Genomic DNA, 20,599 nt, shown 5'->3' on the forward strand with positions numbered 1-20,599 from the left:
GACCATGAGACATAATATATAACTTTGTTTTGGAGTGATTTATTACATAGCAATAGACAACTAACACAAAGAGGGAGAAGTTAGGGGAAGTTGGAATAGAGAGGCAGAGCCTCCGTCCTACTGTACAGGAAGCCATGGGCAGAGGCTGCAGATACTGGATACTGCATGCAAGTGATTCCCACCCAGACTCCAAAGCTCTAGGCTTCATCTCCTCTGCCTTGGCCCTGCAGGAAAAATGCTAAATTCATGAGTTGGGAATTCAGACATTCAACAACCATTTATTGAGTACTCACTGTGCAAAGCATTATGGACGATATAAAGAAGGTCCCTGCCTTCCAGGAGCTTACTAAAGAGTAGAGACGACAGCTATCTATAAAGCTAACTACAAAATGAGAAGTAAGAAGAAGAGCCAGAGGAGTTCAAAGGAGGAGCAATTACTTCTGATTGGTGGGAATCCTTCACAAGATACTACTTTATCATATTAATCCACTTTTCTGTTTTTCCCTCCAGAGGTAGGATGTATGGCTTTGACTTGGTTGGCTATGGAGAGGGTATGTGTTCCAGGCAAACTCTTAACTATTAATGACCAATACACCAAAATAAACCCTGCTCAACTATGACTACATTAAGGCTGACTAACAAAACCTCTTCTACCATTACTCTGAAGAACCCAGAGGGTGCCAACAGGGACCACCGCTCAAACTATGGACCCCACCTGCCAACATGAGGACCCCAAACATTTGTGCCAGTTAGACAGCACAAGCCCGATATTAAACCTCCCTATAGGACGTGGTTCTTTTCTCAGATCCCAGGTATTCTATAAACTTGATTGAGCTACTGAATGCCCAGAAACTGAATGTTTATTTTATTTTCATATCAGTCACACTTCAAAACGGGATGAGATGGCTTGAACGTTTTATCACAAATTTCCGCCAGCATCTAAAATTTCTCTTTTATAGTCCCCACTTCAACCCAGTTAACTCCCAAAATATTGGCCTAACTGGGATCTACTCACTCTGTTTATTAATCACACTATAAATTGTGGCTACTTTTCATTTGGATTTCACTACTTACCAGTAATTTAAAATGGCAATTTCAAACTTCTTCTTCCTATTTAAAAGTAACGTGTGCTCACTTCAGAAAATGCGGAAACCATGGAATAATGAAAAGATGTTTTACTCACAGCTTCCTTCTAAAAACCACCGTTAACATTTTAGTCTATTTCCATTTTCCCCTCATGTAAAATGGTGATTTCCTGAAACTGTTTTTCCAACCCACCTCTTTATTCCTTACTTTAATTCACTCATGTGAAAGCAGGGCACTGCAAGATGTTAATTTTTCAAATGTGACTCCACGGGGGGAGGCCTGTCAAGGAGCCTCAGGGACAGAGGGAAGCCTGCGGCGCCGCCAAAGTGACGCATTCACCTAGTGTTCCCATGCATTATTTAAAGATGAAGAAATATGCAGTGTGTGCCAGGACAAACACTTAAACAAGGGCACAAATTAAGTGAGAAGGTTGTCCCTGTCATCCAGGCACAATGCAGTCAAGGCAGGACACTGTGACTTAGGAACTGGCAACAAGACAGTAGATGTTCACCTTCCACATCACAGGGGACCCAACATGTTCTTCCAGAGACTCAGAGGAGACTCAATTTTTGCTCAGTTCTCACTGCCCTTGAACCCTTGCCAATGAGCAGTTTTATAACACCTATAAGAAAACTAAGATCACATGGTGGAAAACTCCATCTCCAGATCCCTCAGCTCCACAGACTGGCTCCCTCCTGGGGATCTAAGGCCTGCAGTGCCCTCATCTGCACAAATGATATGGCTGCCAGTTCCCATCCTGGAACTAAGAGCTGTTAATATTTTTAAGAGGCTAGTAGGGATTTTATAAACTGTAGTAGATAAGAACTCTTTTCCAGTTTTATGAGATAGAGGGGAGAGTGACAAGTAAAAAACAGCCATCCTCAAACTGAGGAAGCAAACCCCGTATCAAAAGGCTAGAAAGGGAAAGAGGAAAAGTATACTCTGTGCCAGAAATTATAACCTCAAGACCTTATGTTTAATTCTCCTCCTCCCAGAGGTTATGTTTAACACTCCTCCCAAGTAGATATCATCATTTCTTACTTTATAAGCAAAAAACTTAGGCTTAGAGAAGTTAAGTGACTTTTCCAATATCCACATCTAAGGAAGTAACAAGGCAAGGATTTAAAAACCTTTGCTTTTCCCACTATACCATAACGTCTATGCCAGACCCCCATCTACTGGTTGTAGGACCCTGGGCAGGTTTCCTCCACTCTCCCCACAGAGGCACCTCCTTGAAATAAAGGTGACAGAAACTCAGAGCAATCCTATACCACCAATGACTCAGATGCCTCAGACTGAAGGTTTGAGTCATCACACCGGGACAAGAACTCTCATTATCTCAGTAGTTAGCTGAGGACAAGGAGAACAAGAAATGAGTAGGGAAAAGTGAAGCAAAATCCCAGCTATTACTTGGTACCCAGTTTCTGAAAAGAGGGCTATTTCTTGCTTGTTTTCAGTACTATGAGCCTCAAACTCTAATGTACAATCAATCACCTGGGGATCTTGTTTAGATCTCAGGTATAATCAGTTTTGAGCAATGACAGTCCAATATATGACCTCATCAGCTGAGGAGAAGTGGGGATCATCTGAGGTGAAGGTGAAGAAATGAAGGGCTTGATTATTAGCAACAATCCTTAATAGAGACGATGAGGGCGGGGTAGAGATAGACTCTGTTAATCTAATTTCATCCTGCCTTCAACCAAAAATGATTTCAATAAATTAGATGGGATTTTTAAAATATTCAACAGGCCAGACCAACTAGAGGGGGAATACATTGGAGAAAGAGAGAAGATTGCTGCAGAAATCCAGCTGAAAGATGACAAGAGTCTGACCATGCTATTGGAATCACAGAGATAAAAAGGGAGATAGCCTCATTCACCAGAGGGCAGAGAGCAGAAGCAAGAAGAACTAAAATTCTGCACCCAGTGGAAGGAAAACCACATTCCCAGAAAGACAGACAAGATGAAAAGGCAGAGGACTTTGTACCAGATGAAGGAATAAGATAAAACCCCAGAAAAACAACTAAATGAAGTGGAGATAGGCAATCTTCCAGAAAAAGAATTCAGAATAATGACAGTGAAGATGATCCAGGATCTCGGAAAAACAATGGAGGCAAAGATCGAGAAGATGCAAGAAATGTTTAACAAAGACCTAGAAGAATTAAAGAACAAAGACCTAGAAGAGTTAAAGAACAAACAAACAGAGATGAACAATACAATAACTGAAATGAAAACTACACTAGAAGGAATCAATAGCAGCATAACTGAGGCAGAAGAACGGATAAGTGACCTGGAAGACAGAATGGTGGAATTCACTGCAGTGGAACAGAATAAAGAAAAAAGAATGAAAAGAAATGAAGACAGCCTAAGAGACCTCTGGGACAACATTAAATGCAACAACATTTGCATTACAGGGGCGCCAGAGGAGAAGAAAGAGAAAGGACCCAAGAAAATATTTGAAGAGATTATAGTCGAAAACGTCCCTAACACAGGAAAGGAAACAGCCACCCAAGTCCAGGAAGCACAGAGAGTCCCATACAGGATAAATCCAAGGAGAAACATGTTGAGACACATAGTAATCAAACTGGCAAAAATTAAAGACAAAGAAAAATTATTGAAAGCAGGAAGGGAAAAACAACAAATAACATACAAGGGAACTCCCATAAGGTTAACAGCTGGTTTCTCAGCAGAAACTCTACAAGCCAGAAGGGAGTGCCATGATATACTTCAAGTGATGAAAGGGAAGAACCTACAACCAAGATTACTCTACCCGGCAAGGATCTCATTCAGATTCGATGGAGAAATCCAAAGCTCTACAGACAAGCAAAAGCTAAGAGGATTCAGCACCACCAAACCAGCTCTACAACAAATGCTAAAGGAACTTCCCTAAGTGGGAAACACAAGAGAAGAAAAGGACCTACAAAAACAAACCCAGAACAATTAAGAAAATGGTCATAGGAACATACATATTGATAATTACCTTAAATGTGCATGGATTAAATGCTCCAACCAAAAGACACAGGCTAGCTGAATGGATACAAACACAAGACCCATATATATGCTGTCTACAAGAGACCCACTTCAGACCTAGGGACACATGCAGACTGAAAGTGAGGGGATGGAAAAACATATTCCATGCAAATGGAAATCAAAAGAGAGCTGGAGTAGCAATACTCACATGAGATAAAATAGACTTTAAAATAAAGAATGTTACAAAAGACAAGGAAGGACACTACATAATGATCAAGGGATCAATCCAAGAAGATATAACAATTATAAATATATATGCACTCAACATAGGAGCACCTCAATACATAAGGCAACTGCTAACAGCTATAAACGAGGAAATAGACAGAAACACAGTAATAGTGGGGGACTTCAACACTTCACTTACACCAATGGACAGGTCATTCAAACAGAAAATTAATAAGGAAACACAAGCTTTAAATGACACAAAAGACCAAATAGATTTAATTGATATTTATAGGACATTCTACCCCAAAACAGCAGATTACACTTTCTTCTCAAGTGCACAGGGAACATTCTCCAGGATAGATCACATCTTGGATCACAAATCAAGCCTCAATAAACTTAAGAAAATTGAAATCATATCAAGCATCTTTTCTGACCACAACACTATGAGATTAGAAATCAATTACAGGGAAAAAAAATGTAAAAAACACAAACACATGGAGGCTAAACAATACGTTACTAAATAACCAAGAGATCACTGAAGAAATCAAAGAGGAAATCAAAAAATACCTAGAGACAAATGACAATGAAAACACGAGGATCCAAAACCTATGGGATGCAGCAAAAGCAGTTCTAAGAGGGAAGTTTATAGCTGTACAAGCCTACCTCAAGAAACAAGAAAAATCTCAAATAAACAATCTAACATTACACCTAAAGGAACTAGAGAACGAAGAACAAACAAAACCCAAAGTTAGCAGAAGGAAAGAAATCATAAAGATCAGAGCAGAAATAAATGAAATAGAAACAAAGAAAACAATAGCAAAGAACAATAAAACTAAAAGGTGGTTCTTTGAGAAGATAAACAAAATTGATAAACCATTAGCCAGACTCATCAAGAAGAAGAGGGAGAGGACTCAAATCAATAAAATTAGAAATGAAAAAGGAGAAGTTACAACAGACACCGCAGAAATACAAAGCATCCTAAGAGACTACTACAAGCAACTCTATGCCAATAAAATGGACAGTCTGGAAGAAATGGACAAATTCTTAGAAAGGTATAACCTTCCAAGACTGAACCAGGAAGAAACAGAAAATATGAAAAGACCAATCACAAGTAATGAATTGAAACTATGATGAAAAATCTTCCAACAAACAAAAGTACAGGACCAGATGGTTTCACAGGTGAATTCTATCAAATATTTAGAGAAGAGCTAACACCCACCCTTCTCAAACTCTTCCAAAAACTTGCAGAGGAAGGAAAACTCCCAAACTCACTCTACGAGGCCACCATCCCCCTGATACCAAAACCAGACAAAGATACTACAAAAAAAAGAAAATTACAGACCAATATCACTGATGAATATAGATGCAGAAATCCTCAACAAAATAGTAGCAAACAGAATCCAACAACACATTAAAAGGATCATACACCATGGTCAAGTGCGAATTATCCCAGGGATGCAAGGATTCTTCAATATACGTAAATCAATCAATGTGATCAATCATATTAACAAATTGAAGAATAAAAACCATATGATCATCTCAATAGATGCAGAAAAAGCTTTTCACAAAATTCAACACCCACTTACGATAAAAACTCTCCAGAAAGTGGGCATAGAGGGAAACTACCTCAACATAATAAAGGCCATATACGACAAACCCACAGCAAACATCATTCTCAATGGTGAGAAACTAAAAGCATTTCTCTAAGATCAGGAATGAGACAAGGATGTCCACTCTCACCACTAGTATTCAACATAGTTTTGGAAGTCCTAGCCACAGCAATCAGAGAAGAAAAAGAAATAAAAGGAATACAAATTGGAAAAGAAGAAGTAAAACTGTCACTGTTTGCAGATGACATGATATTATACATAGAGAATCCTAAAGATGCCACCAGAAAACTACTAGGGCTCATCAATGAATTTGGTAAAGTTGCAGGATACAAAATTAATGCACAGAAATCTCTTGCATTCCTATACACTAACAATGAAAGATCAGAAAGAGAAATTAAGGAAACTATCCCATTCACCATTGCAACAAAAAGAATAAAATACCTAGGAATAAACACCTAAGGAGGTAAAACACTTGAACTCAAAAAACTATAAGACACTGATGAAAGAAATCAAAGATGACACAAACAGATGGAGAGATATATCATGTTCTAGGATTGTAAGAATCAATATTGTGAAAATGACTATACTACCCAAAGCAATCTACAGATTCAGTGTAATCCCTATCAAATTACCAGTGGCGTTTTTTACAGAACTAGAACAAAAAGTCTTAAAATTTGTATGGAGAGACAAAAGACTGCAAGTAGCCAACGCAGTCTTGAGGGAAAAAAACGGAGCTGGAGGAATCAGACTCCCTGACTTCAGACTATACTACAAAGCTACAGTCATCAAGACAATATGCTACTGGCACAAAAACAGAAATATAGATCAATGGAACAGGATAGAAAGCCCAGACATAAACCCATGCACCTATGGTCAACTAATCTACGACAAAGGAGGCAAGGATATACAATGGAGAAAAGACAGTCTCTTCAATAAGTGGTGCTGGGAAAACTGGACAGCTACATGTAAAAGAATGAAATTAGATCACTCTCTAACACCATACACAAAAATAAACTCAAAATGGATTAAAGACCTAAATGTAAGACTGGACACTATAAAACTCTTAGAGGAAAACATAGGATGAACACTCTTTGACATAAATCACAGCAAGATCTTTTTTGATCTGCTTCCTAGAGTTATGGAAATAAAAACAAAAATAAACAAATGGGACCTAGCGCAACTTAAAAGGTTTTGCAAAGCAAAGGAAACTACAAACAAGACGAAAAGACAACCCTCAGAATGGGAGAAAATATTGGCAAACAAATCAACGGACAAAGGATGAATCTCCAAAATATATAAACAGCTCATGCAGCTCAATATTTAAAAAACAAACAACCCAATCCAAAAATGGGCAGAAGACCTAAATAGACATTTCTCCAAAGAAGACATACAGATGGCCAAGAAGCACATGAAAAGCTGCTCAACATCACTAATTATTAGAGAAATGCAAATCAAAACTACAGTGAGGTAGCACCTCACAGCAGTCAGAATGGCCATTATCAAAAAATCTATAAACAATAAATGCTGGAGAGGGTGTGGAGAAAAGGAACCCTCTTGCACTGTTGGTGGGAATGTAAATTGATACAGCCACTATGGAGAACAGTATGGAGGTTCCTTAAAAAACTAAAAATAGAACTACCATATGACCCAGCAATCCCACTCCTGGGCATATATCCAGCAAAAACCATAATTCAAAAAGACACATGCACCCCAATATTCACTGCAGCAGTATTTACAACAGCCAGGTCATGGAAGCAACCTAAATGCCCATCGACAGGCGAATGGATAAAGAAGATGTGGTACATATATACAATGGAATATTACTCAGTCATAAAAAGGAACAAAACTGGGTCATTTGTAGAGACGTGGATAGATCTAGAGACTGTCATACAGAGTGAACTAAGTCAGAAAGAGAAAAACAAATATCGCATATTAACGCATATATGTGGAACCTAGAAAAATGGTACAGATGAACCGGTTTGCAGCACAGAAATAGAGACACAGATATAGAGAACAAACGTATGGACACCAAGGGGGGAAAGCGGTAGGGGTGGTGGTGGTGGTGTGATGAATTTGGAGATTGGGAGATTCTTATTCTAATAAGAACCTGCTGTATAAAAAATAAATAAAATTCAAAAAAAAAAAGAAAGAAAAAGGGAGATCTGGGGTATATGGTTGGTAAAAAATAGCCTGAGATCAGAGAAGAGCCAGATTTTCCCAAGGTTTCTAGGGATAAAAAAATGATGGCACTGTTAACGGAAATGGGGGAACTGAGAAATTGGTGAAAAAAACACTTTTGAACCAGAGCTGAAATTTGGCCTTACAAGAGATACACAGGTAGGAGTCAGAATTAGTGAGGAAAATCTGTAGGCGCTCACCAAACCAGAGACAAGGAGGAGCTGCAGGCCCTGGGTTCTTCTGAAAGACAGCTCAGTGACGGAAAAGAAACAAAGAAAAAGAAAACTCAGAGGGACTTCCCTAGTGGCCTAGTGGATAAGACTGCGTGCTCCCAATGCAGGGGTCCTGGGTTCGATCCGTGGTCAGGGAACTAGATCTCACATGCATGCCGCAACTAAGAGTTTGCATGCCACAACTAAGGAGCCCGCGTGCCGCAACTAAGGCCTGGCACAACCGGAAAAAAAAGCTCAGAGATGCAAGAGGAAAAGCAGAAATACAATGTCAAAGAAGCCAAGGAAGAAGACCAAGTTACATGGAAGGGGAGGGAAACTGTCAAATGCTGAAGCAGAAAAGAGGAGGAGGACTAAGAAAGGGCCATTAGCGGGAATTCCCTGGCAGGCCAGTAATTAGGACTCCACGCTCTCGCTGCTGGGGGCCTGGGTTCAATCCCTGGTTCAGGAACTAAGATCCCACAAGCTGTGCAGCACGGCCAAAAAACGAAAAAAAAAAGGGGGGAGCTTCCCTGGTGGCGCAGTGGTTGAGAGTCCGCCTGCCGATGCAGGGGACACGGGTTCGTGCCCCGGTCCGGGAAGATCCCACATGCCGCGGAGCGGCTGGGCCCGTGAGCCATGGCCACTGAGCCTGTGCGTCCAGAGCCTGTGCTCCGCAGTGGGAGAGGCCACAGCAGTGAGAGGCCTGCGTACCGCACCCCCCCCCCCAAAAAAAATACAGTGTATAGTTTAGAAAGCCAATACTATGTATAGTTCCTTATTGTCTTTTTAAAGTAGCAAAACAATGTTTTTAAGCCCTGGAAATCTCAGTGAGTTTTTCTGACTAAATAAACAGTGTAGAGTAAGATAAAAGCCTGAGACCCTCATGTCCCTGGAATCAGGCCAAGGGCAGCCTCCCACTGATTTGCTGAGTGACCTTCAGCTAATCGTTGAACCTCATTAGACTGATAACTGGGTGACCTCGTAGGATTATAGTAAGAGCCCTGTGAAGCAGAGGATAGGGGAGTGCTTACCCTGGGGAACATGTAAAGTACGACATTTACAGGGAGCTTTTGGGTCACAGAATGTCAGTCCTATCAGGGGCCTAAGATGTCATCCTGCCCAGCCTTTTCTCTTGACAGATGGGGAAACTGAAGTCCAGAAAGGAGAAATGCTTTGCCTAGTGCCACTCAGCTAGGTAGGGGCCCACCTAGGTCTAGAGTCCACATCTGATGCGCTCTTTCCATGACTAGAAGAATCAGGGTTTTGGTGCAATAATTAAAAGTCAGTACTCTTGATGATCTTTAAAGGCCCTCTCAGTGCTGACTCTGTGTATCAAAGAACACTGGTGTCTCTCTTGGTCATTTTTGCTTGCACTTAAATTCAGAAATGTCATTTTCTAGATGTTTAATAAGTCATAGTCATGGGCTTTTTAGCATGGAGTACTGAATCTTATTTTTTCTAGATTTTAATGCCATTGACTTTCCCTGTCAAAAGACAATGGCCCGGACTTCCCTGGTGGCACAGTGGTTAAGAATCCTCCTGCCAATGCAGGGGACGCGGGTTTGATCCCTGGTCCGGGAAGATCCCACATGCTGCGGAGCAACTAAGCCCATGCACCACAACTGCTGAGCCTGCGCTCTAGAGCCCGTGAGCCACAACTACTGAGCCCGCGTGCCACAACTACTGAAGCCCGCGTGCGTAGAGCCCGTGTTCCGCAGCAAGAGAAGCCACCATGATGAGAAGCCCGCACATTGCGAAGAAGAGTAGCCCCCACTCGCCACAACTAGAGAAAGCCTGTGCGCAGCAGTGAAAACCCAACCCAGCCAAAGATTTAAAAAATAATGATAAAATAAATAAATAAATAAATTTTTTTAGAAAAAGATAATGCCCCCCCCCTTACTTTTTTTTTGCGGTACGCGGGCCTCTCACTGCTGTGGCCTCTCCCACTGCGGAGCACAGGCTCCAGACGCGCAGGCTCAGCGGCCATGGCTCACGGGCCCAGCCACTCCGTGGCATGTGGGATCCTCCCGGACCGGGGCACAAACCAGTGTCCCCTGCATCGGCAGGCGGACTCTCAACCACTGCGCCACCAGGGAAGCCCTACACTGTCTTATTTTGTCGCTTTTCCCTATGCTATGACCCAGGTAATTTGTTTGGCCTTCATCATGCTTTGCCAGGATGTACTGACACCCGGCCACTAGTTTGTATTCTAAGGGCAAAATCAGTCACTTTTGGTTTTGGCAAGATTGCAGGCAGATAACCAAACCAAAATGAAGGCAGCAAACGAGGGAGGCACACTAAGGAGACTGAGCTGGAAGGGGTCAGCTGGAGCTGGTGCTGAAGCAGTTATGACTGGAAAGCTGCAGAAAGTGGCCAGAGGACTGGCTGGGAAAGTGGACAGTGGTGTTCCTACAGCAAGCTGACTCACGTCCTCTCTTTTTACCTATAAACCCCTGGCTAAATGATTATTACAGCACTTTACAATTTAGGTTAAAGACCTACCATCTCATTGGATTATCACAATGGCACTGTGAGGTAAAACACTGGGGCACTGCATCATTTCTATCGCAGAGACGAGGAAACTGAGGCTTAAAGAGGTGAAATGGACTGACCAAAAAACACAACTAATAAATGCAACGGCTCGAAGCAAAATCCAATTTTCTTCTGATCCCCAATGCTTATTACTCTATGCCCTGCACCACAGTTCCTCCCAGGTTATCACAGATGGAAAGACCTGGAGGTAAAAAGGAGAGAAATTCAGCTGATTGCCTCACTGCGCCCATCCCACACTAAGAACCGCTTTATCTCTGGTCCTCAGTTACACTGTGTAGTTAGGATCTGGCCACAGGCTCTAGGATTAAACCTTAATATGAAGTTAATAACAAGAAAGCCCAGATTTGGAACTGGAGTCTGCCTTCACCCATTAATTCAATTGAGTGGGGGAGATTAAGTCTATAAACAAATCACTACAGTCTGAGGCAGGATAAACATGAGCCTATGAATTGGACAAACTCTAAGGCATTTGCTCAACCTCAGCACCACTGATACTTTAGGCCAGATAATTCTTTGTTGTGGGGCTGTCCTGGGTAGCATGTTTAGTAGCATCCCTGGCCTCCACCCACTGAATGCTAGCAGCACCCTCCTCCCACAGTTGTGACAACGAAACATATCTCCAGGTATTGCCAAATGTCCTCTGGGGGCAAAATCAGCCCCAGCTGAGAACCACTGCTCTAAGGGTTACAGGGGTTTACAGCAAAGGTCACTCAATGCAGGTTGTGGTGCTGAGAAAAAGTTTCATGGAGGAGGTAATATTTGAACTGGACCTTGAAGAATAGACACCATTCCTATAGGTCAGGATGAGAGAATAAAAGAAGGAATGCCAGAAAGGGAGGAGAACGAAAAAGCAAGATGATGAGAAAGCACCGCTGGAAAACGCTCCAGTTTGGCAAGAGCAGAAGCTTGCTGTTGGTAATAGGTGATAAAGCTAAAAACGTCCACTGGAGTCAGGTCACAGAGAGCCATCCATCAACTAACAGTTACAAGATACACACCGTAATGAAATAGCCAACAATACAAGATACTACACAGATGTTTAACAGTATACAAGTCAAACCAGTGGATTTCCATGTGTCCCACCTACCCAGGAGGACAGAATGTTACCTGGGCATCATGTCTTACATTGCATCTAGTGTTCACTACGTTTAGCCAGAGTTAAACGAAGGTCGGAACCAGTGCAGAAGTGGGAGAAATAACTAAGGACTGGGATGGTCAGGAGTTTCCCAAAGGAGTTAAGAGTGAAGGGCCTTGAATGGATATGTTCTGGATAGCTGGAAGGGAGGAGAGGACATTCCAGGTGAGGACATTTGAGCTGGAAAAGAAATAAATGTACACAACATATCCAAGACACACCAGGAAGAACAACGTAGTTGGGAAAGAAGACAAGGCTGGTCAGAACACAGAGCACATGACTCAGACATCACTGGACAATCACTGAGGGTTCCTGAGGAACAAAATGACACAGTTGTTTAAAACGTGGCATCTTGTCCAGCAGTTCTCTTAGCTACACATTAGAAAGACCTGGGGAGCTTTGAAGAACATCAATACCCAGGCCTCAACCCTAAGGATCCAATTTAATCGGGCTAAGACAGGGCCCAGGTATTGCTTTTAAAGCTCCACAGGTGATTCTTACACGCAGCTAGAACTGAGGACCACTGGTCTACAGTCATGCTGTCACTTTCAGATGAGAAAAGAGGCCTAGAAGTTTAAGTGGTCTGCCTAAATTCACATAGTCGGCTGGGTGTAGGGTTGGGACTGGCATCTGGACTCCTATTCCAGGCTCTGAAAGATACCACAGAGTCCTGGGCTAGAGGCCATACTTCAGTCTTTAAGAGGCACAATCTGATGACTTGCCTCTTAAGTTTTGCCAGGGTTAAAGCCTGAATTAATCGTATCATAAAACTATTAACTTAAGCATCCTCTCAAGTGTCTAGGGTAATGGACGTTGATTTCATTGCTGTCTCCTGAGGGCCCTGAGGAAAGGAAAGGGTCTCAGGAGACTCCCCAGAAAGCCAGATAAACAAGCCAACCCCCCAGCTCTGTGGAAGAAACAATGACTTTTTAAAATACAGCTCACTGATGTTTTGCACTGCATAAAGGAAAGTCTGGGTTACTCTTCACCAGTAAAATACTTTCAGAGATGCTATGCCATAAGCAGAGGTGGGGGACGGGGAGAGTGATCAAAGGCAGCTGCTGAAGCATGCCCACAGACCCTCATTTTATTTTGGTTTTTTTGGGGGTTTTTTTGCGGTACGCAGGCCTTTCACTGTTGTGGCCTCTCCCGTTGCGGAGCACAGGCTCCGGATGCGCAGGCTCAGTGGCCCATGGCTCACGGGCCCAGCCGCTCCGCGGCATGTGGGATCTTCCCGGACCAGGGCACGAACCCGTGTCCCCTGCATCGGCAGGCGACTCTCAACCACTGAGCCACCAGGGAAGCCCCAGACCCTCATTTTAACAGTAAATCTCTCTATAGTCCTCAGCCCTGGATAAGGGCTGTCCACGCACCTTGTGTTTTTCTAAAAGGAAAAGAGTAGCACCCCTCACAATAGGCCCGCCTTCCTGTTGTGTCACTCCAGGATTCTGGCAGCAGGTGGTAAACGGGAGGTCTGCAGAGACTGCCAAGCTGGGGATCTGAGTCTGCTTGTATAACCATTCTATTCATCCCAGGGTACTGGTACAGATAGCTATTAGAACAAAGCAACACACATCTAGGGGAGTTCTTGTTAATCCCAGACACCCATCAACCAGCTGAAGCCTAACAAGGGGGTCATACTAAAGTCACTTTAGAAGCAGAAGCACTACCCTCTGTCTCCAACTCTTGACACCAGGAAAGCTACTGCTGGCAAGGCTCTGGTACGTGCTCTTGGGATGGGTTCCAAGTTCCCACCAGCTATGAGATAGAATCCCTGAACACAATCTGTTCTTTAAGACAACGTGCGTGGAGGTGAAGGACAAATAAGAGCCCTAAGAGGCAATACTTAATACTCATACTAACTTGATGCTCATAAGATATTGATCACTGACTCTATGCCAGATACCAGAACAAGCAGTTTCATCCATTATTCCATTTTATTTTCCCACACACTTATAAGATAGTACTGTAATCTCCCCATTTTACAGATGAAGAAACTGAGGCTTGGAGAGGTTCTGTAATATGCCAAAGGTCACACAGCTAGCAAGGGGCAGAATAAGGATTTGCACCTGAGCACCTGCAGCTAGAGCTTGGGCAGCCTCTATAAACGACTCTTCCACTTGATGCCAACTGACCATTAATTCTTCTACTTATTTTTTTCAGCTTTGGCTACTGGAGTCTACCAGGATCTTAATGATCAAAGAATTCTGAAAACTGAGAAGCACCATACTAAGTTTAGGTATTATTATTATCATCATTACTACTTCAATGAATAGGACAGACCTGCACCAATCTGGAAGTATTTGAAAAGCAATTACCCTGTGGACTGTCTAATCACCCTAAGTTACACTTTAGTCAACATCCTGGTTAAAAACCTGGGTCCCAGAAAGCCTGGTCCCCAGAGCTTTCTCAACTACAGGGATAAAGAGATAATAGCCTGATTCCTCTCTTCTCCTTTCTCTGCCAATTATTAGGTTTCAAATTAAATGGTTTTAGAGCTAAGAAATCTCACAATTTCAAAAAGCATTCATTTTTATCCTCAAGTTGAAAGTTCAGGCTTAAAAGATAAGGATAAAACTGTCATTTTTAATAAACAACTGTGTCTCTTTTGAAAGCAAATGGTATTTCTGCAAAGATTATCATATGACAACTACCAATTAAATGAAAAGCTGACATGACTTCTCTTAAGTTATCATTAGAAAAGAGAAGCAAGTTTTTATGAGCTAAATTTTCCTTATCCTAATATATGAGTTTTTGGGCCATCACACTCACAAACATAACTAGCTCCAAACCTGAAATAGCATTACCTTTAAAAAGATACTGCAAAATAACAACCAAAAAAACCTTAAAATAATTAGTAATAAAATCAAGTATGAAGAGTGGCTGTATCAGAAATTTATATTTGGTCAATTGAAAACTCAAACTGTAGACTGTGGGCATTTTTAGGTGGTAAAGGGATTACAATCAAATGATATAGCTAAACTCCTCTATTAGGGAAATTAATTTTAATTTTCTATATTGAATCTCTGAAGAATATAAAAAGTAGCACCTCCAAACAAAAAGTGGGGGAGGGTTTCCATGGTGGCGCAGTGGTTGAGAGTCTGCCTGCCGATGCAGGGGACACAGGTTTGCGCCCCAGTCCGGGAAGATCCCACATGCCGCAGAGCAGCTGGGCCCGTGAGCCATGGCCGCTGAGCCTGCACGTCCGGAACCTGTGCTCCACAACAGGAGAGGCCACAACAGGGAGAGGCCCGCATATCACACACACACAAAAAAAAAGTGGGAGAGAAGGGACTTCCCTGGTGGTCCAGTGGTTAAAACTCTGTGCTCCCAATGCAGGGGGCCTGGATTCCATCTCTGGTCAGGGAACTAGATCCTGCATGCGTGCCGCAACTAAGAGCCCGCATGCCTCAACTAAAAAGATCCCGCATGTCACAACTAAGACCCAGTGCAGCTAAATAGATAGATAGATAAATATTTATAAATACATTAGAATTAGCACTGTGATTAAAGAAAAAAAAGTTTCATTTACCAAAGAAAGCCCTGGTAAATACTCATACTAAATCTAGTTAAGTTTTTGCGTGCTATTTTCAAGCAGTCTCTTAAAAAAAAAAAAAGTGGGACTGGGGGGGATGGTTTAAAAAGGTCTTTCAGAATAGATGACTGGACATCCAGTTCTGCAGTAAATCCAAATGTTATCAATCTTTGGACTTGAAAGTCCTTGATACACCCTTTCTTTTCATCATCTCTATTCAGGCTTGTCAATTTTTCTTCCAGAATCTCCCATTTGCCCTTTCCTTTTCTTTCTGACTGTCCTCGCTTCTTGCCTGGATTTGATCATTCATTCATCATTTACCAAGTGCTTATTATCTGCCACGCACAGAGCTAGACCCTTGTCCTTGAGCTTAGGAAGCTCACGTGATACTCAGTAGAGCTGCAATCTACCCATCTCGATCACCAGACTACAAGCTTTACCAAAGGCTTTGTATTTCCAGAACCAGCAGCAACTGGCATAGAGCAGACACTCTAAAAATGTTTGTTGTATGACACTAGATTACTTTAGCAAGCTCTTTTTTTAATCCATAAATATTTTAGTGCATATCTTCAAAAAGGACTCTTACTTTTCTTCCCTTTTTAAAATACAAAAGCTATATGTGCACAATGCAAAAATAGTATTGAAAGGTATGGAGTGAAAGTGAATTCTCCAACCTCCTAAATCCCACTCCCAGAAATGACTACTATTACAATCTGGAATGTATCTTTCCAGAACTTTCCTATGCTGGTATATAACACACACACACACACACACACACACACACTCTAAAACTTTTTTGGAACAAGTTCTTTGACAGTTTCTGACTCTAGCTTCTCAACTTTTTTTTTCTTTTTTTTAAATAAATATATTTATTTTTGGCTCTGTTGGGTCTTTGTTGCTGCGCACGGGCTTTCTCTAGTTGTGGCGAGCGAGGGCTACTCTTCGTTTCGGTGTGTGGGCTTCTCATTGTCGTGGCTTCTCTTGTTGCGGAGCACGGGCCCTAGGCACGCGGCCTTCAGTAGTTGTGGCACGCGGGCTCAGTAGTTGTGGCACGCGGGCTCAGTAGTTGTGGCTCACGGGCTCTAGAGCGCAGGCTCAGTAGTTGTGGCACACAGGCTTAGTTGCTCCGCGGCATGTGGGATCTTCCCGGACCAGGGCTCGAACCCACGTCCCCTGCATTGGCAGGCGGATTCTTAACCACTGCGCCACCAGGGAAGTCCCGCTTCTCAACTTTCTAATCCAGCTCAAGTTCTCTAAGTGCTGTGCCTGGATCAGAAGCATCGGCATCATCTGGGAACTTGTTAGCAATACAAATTCTCAGGCCCCACTCCAGACCTATTGAATCAGAATCTCTGGAGGTGGGGACCCCACAATCTGTGTTTTAATTAACTCTCCAGGTAATTCAGATGCACACTAATGGTTGAGAACCACTCCTCTAACAGTCAAGCCACCTTGGTCAAGCTGGGTTTTTTTTTTGGCTGCATTGGGTCTTCGTGTGCGGGCTTTCTCTAGTTGTGGTGAGTGGGGGCTACTCTTCATCATGGTGTGCGGGCTTCTCATTGCGGTGGCTTCTCTCGTTGCAGAGCATGGGCTCTAGGCACATGGGCTTCAGTAGCTGTGGCTCGTGGGCTCAGTAGTTGTGGCTCACAGGCTCTAGAGCGCAAGCTCAGTAGCTGTGGCACATGGGCTTAGTTGCTCCGCGGCATGCGGGATCTTCCCGGACCAGGGCTCGAACCCGTGTCCCCTGCATTGGCAGGCGGATTCTTAACCACTGTGCCACCAGGGAAGCCCCAAGCCGGTTTTTTATTTTTATTGTCCCTTAAACATTATATTGTCAGGCACTGTAACCTTGTTTTGGTTTTACCACCCTATTTCAAAATGCATTTCTTGTCCTTTTGATTAATTCTGATCATACCAATCTGTTAAAGCCCAGAAAGTCCTCGATCCTCCCCAAAGTGCTCTCAGTACCACAGCTCTTACTGATTCCCCTTGCTCCTCCCCCTCCTATGACATACCTAGTTGCCCTACCATACAATTTCACAATTAGGTACTCACTGTCTCCAATGATAGAGGACAGTTCTTTACTCTTCCCTTGAAGACATGAATCATATTTTTGTCACCTCTTCCTCACCCCTGTTCTAAGCACAAATTTTAATAAAGTTGCCGGTCTTTAAGGATAAATTCACCGAGAGAAATACTGATAAACTTTTGATGGATAAAAAGTCTACATTCAAGTTGTAGCACCACTTCTGCGACCTTGGACAAGCTCACTTCTCAGGATGAAGTCTGTAAAAGCAAGACAGCTGGACTCAATGACCTAACACTTCCTTTCAGCCTTGAGCGACGTATGACTTTATGAAACGTCTCACATTGGAATATCTTATTCCATTATACTTGAGTATACCATTAGACTCATATCGCTTTGCTAGTGAGCTCTTTGAACAAGAACTATGAGAATCTTCCACCATACCCAGCACCATGCCTTATGCATAACAGCTCAATCTATTTGCAGAAGATTATTTGGAAAAATTATTTTAGAAGTTTCATTTATGTAGAGAACCTATGTACTTTGGCAGACCTACTGCCTCCCAAAGGGCCGTTTCAAATATTTATTGTTATAAATACTATGAAATGATTTATGGTAAAAACTGTGATTACTCTGATAACACTGGGGCAGTCAGCCACGTAAGGCGAAAGAATGTAAAAATGAATCTTACATGTATTTAGGAATAGACTAAAAAGCTATAAGCCTTAGGCTACCTTAGTGCAACATGCAAATAAAAACAGTCCTGTACACTTAGGTGACATATACCAACTCCACTCTTGGGCATAAACAGGCTTCTTGACATAGGACCTTTTTCTGCAAATTTTCAGACACAACAGGGTGGACTAGAGACCTCTGAGTGGCCAGTGATGACCAGAAGTTGAAACTAAAGAGAAGGACAGCTAAGAGAAATTGAAGGGCAAGAAGGAGGAACAGAAGGGCAGGAAAACACCTTTAAGTAATGAAAAGGAGCAACGGAAATTCACTGAGTCTTTACCAAGGGCCTACTATGAGCCAGTCACTTGGGGCTGCAAAGATGGCCCCTGACCTCAAGGGGCTAACAGGCCAAAGGGTAAGACAAGCTTCTACCCTACCTACCTACCTACCTACCTACACACACACATATATACATATGTATGTGTGTGTAATTCTAATTGGGAAAATCAAGCAAGGAAGGCTTCACAGAAAAGGTGGTAAGTTAATGAAGTTTTGAAGTGTGTAGGAGGGTTTGCTAAGGAAGAAAAAAAAAGTTTGAGCTAGTTGTTTTGGGGAAGAAACATTCGCATATTTTTACAGCCATTCCTTTGGGACTTTAAATCGGTAAGGCTTCTTAGATGCAACACTACCTTGTCAATGCTCTCCTTCTCTTTTTACTTCATCTTAAGTGAGATGTTCAAGCCCAGCACTGGAATACAGCCAGAAAGCCCCAGGATAAGGGGAATGCTCGCCAGATTCGCTCTGTCACCTCCAAATTCAACCAGCCCAGCTATCCCAGTCTTGCACTCCTGGCAGCCAGAATAGGAAGGCTAATAATATCCTCTGGGGACAAAATCTGGACTCAGGCACACAAGACTTACCCCTGCTCTGCCAGTAAGCCACCTTGAGAGCGTCCCTGCCTCCTAAGCCTAGTTTATCTGTGACAGGGAGGCCAGCTCTGCAGAAAAAAAGCTGCATGAAAAGGAAGGAGGACGCATCCCATGGCGAAGCGCTGAGATACTGAGATAACCTTAAAATGCTTGGCAGGAGCCCTGGCACAGAGCAAGCGCTGGATGAACGTGAGCCCCTAATTAATAACATTACTATTACCATTATTACAGTAATACCTCAATTGTACTCCAACAACAAGAAAATGCTGTTTTTGCAGCCTACTTTTATGACGTTGAAGAAGCAACTCCAGAGATGAAAGTGCATTTCAGATTTTTTTTTAAAGGGACAAGATCGAATTCCAACCGCACTAGCCTGACAGCTCCAGACCCTGAATTCAAGAGCCATTCCTAACTCTCGTCTGGCGCGTGACCTTGGGCAGGGCACTTCACCGCTCTGTGCCTCAGTTTCCTCATCTGTAACGTGGGTCTAAGAAGCCCCTCCCTCGCATGGTCGTCGCCGGGTCCAGCCAGAGGGTACTCTTTGCGGCACCGGCACCGCACGGGTGCAAGGCGAGCTCCCGGCCCATTTTCCAGGCCCCCCGCCGGGCGGACGGGGCAGACGAATGCCCGACCCCGAGGCCCACCGAGCTCCGCCGCCTGCAGAGCAGGAGCGGGAAAGGGGGTCGCGCCTGCGGTGGGTCCCTGAGGCTGAGCTGTTGGGCACCCAGAGGTTCGGCCGCTGCCGCCTGCACGCTGTCGCTGGCGGGTTCGCCCTGGGCCCCGCCGCCCAGGTGGGGAGCGGCCGAGGGAGGCCGGGCTGCCCCCGGGTCCCCAGGAGAGGAGGGCGGAGGGCGCCCGGACACCTAGACGAGGCTGGCAGCGCTGACCCGGTGCCCGGCCGCACTGGGGTGATGAGGCGGGGAAGGAGAAGGCAAGAGGAGGGACGACCCCGCATGCAGTATGGCGCGCCCCCCGCCAGCCGGGCTGAGGCGCTCACACTCACCCGAAGCTCCGGCACCCGCCGTCAGCACAGCAGCCGCGGCGGCGGGAGTGGGGCGGGCGGGTGGGGGGGTGGGGAGGAGGCTCTGCGCCCGCGCAGGCGCGCTGAGGACGCCAGGCGGCGCATATGCGCTGTGCCCGCCCGCCCGGGGACCTACGGAGAAGATGGTGGCTGAGCTGGCGCCATTTTCCGTGTACAGTAGTTTGCCTGATTTTTCGTGGTTTCAGTTCCGCTTGGCCGACTCTGGTCTGAAACTACTGAATGGAAAATAAGTAAATAATTCGTAAGTTTTTAATTGCTGTGCTGTCCGGAGCAGTGTGTCGAAATCTCTTGTCCTGCTCCCTCCCCCGGGGAAGTGAATCATTCCTTTGTCCAGCATAGCCACGCTGTATATGCTACCTGCCCCCTTAATCATTTCGTGACGGTCTCTCATCAGATGGAGTGTCTGCATACGGCAGTGTTTGTG

At 43.8% G+C, this 20,599-nt stretch overlaps 1 protein-coding gene across 6 annotated transcripts in view; it reads right to left on the reverse strand.

Annotated features, from left to right (window-relative positions):
- The window catches only part of NDRG3 (NDRG family member 3), an 85,945-nt gene extending 65,669 nt beyond the window's left edge, over positions 1-20,276 (reverse strand). For 3 of the 6 annotated variants that reach the window (XM_067708045.1, XM_067708047.1, XM_067708042.1), the window contains exon 1: positions 20,137-20,276. The gene's annotated coding sequence lies outside the window, so the exon portion shown is untranslated. The remainder of the gene's footprint in view (positions 1-20,136) is intronic. The other 3 variants (XM_067708043.1, XM_067708046.1, XM_067708044.1) reach the window with 3 other exon arrangements.
- Between the last annotated feature and the right edge of the window lie 323 nt (positions 20,277-20,599).

Source organism: Pseudorca crassidens, chromosome 15 (genome assembly GCF_039906515.1).
Source record: "Pseudorca crassidens isolate mPseCra1 chromosome 15, mPseCra1.hap1, whole genome shotgun sequence".
In the NCBI taxonomy this organism is placed as follows: domain Eukaryota; kingdom Metazoa; phylum Chordata; class Mammalia; order Artiodactyla; family Delphinidae; genus Pseudorca; species Pseudorca crassidens.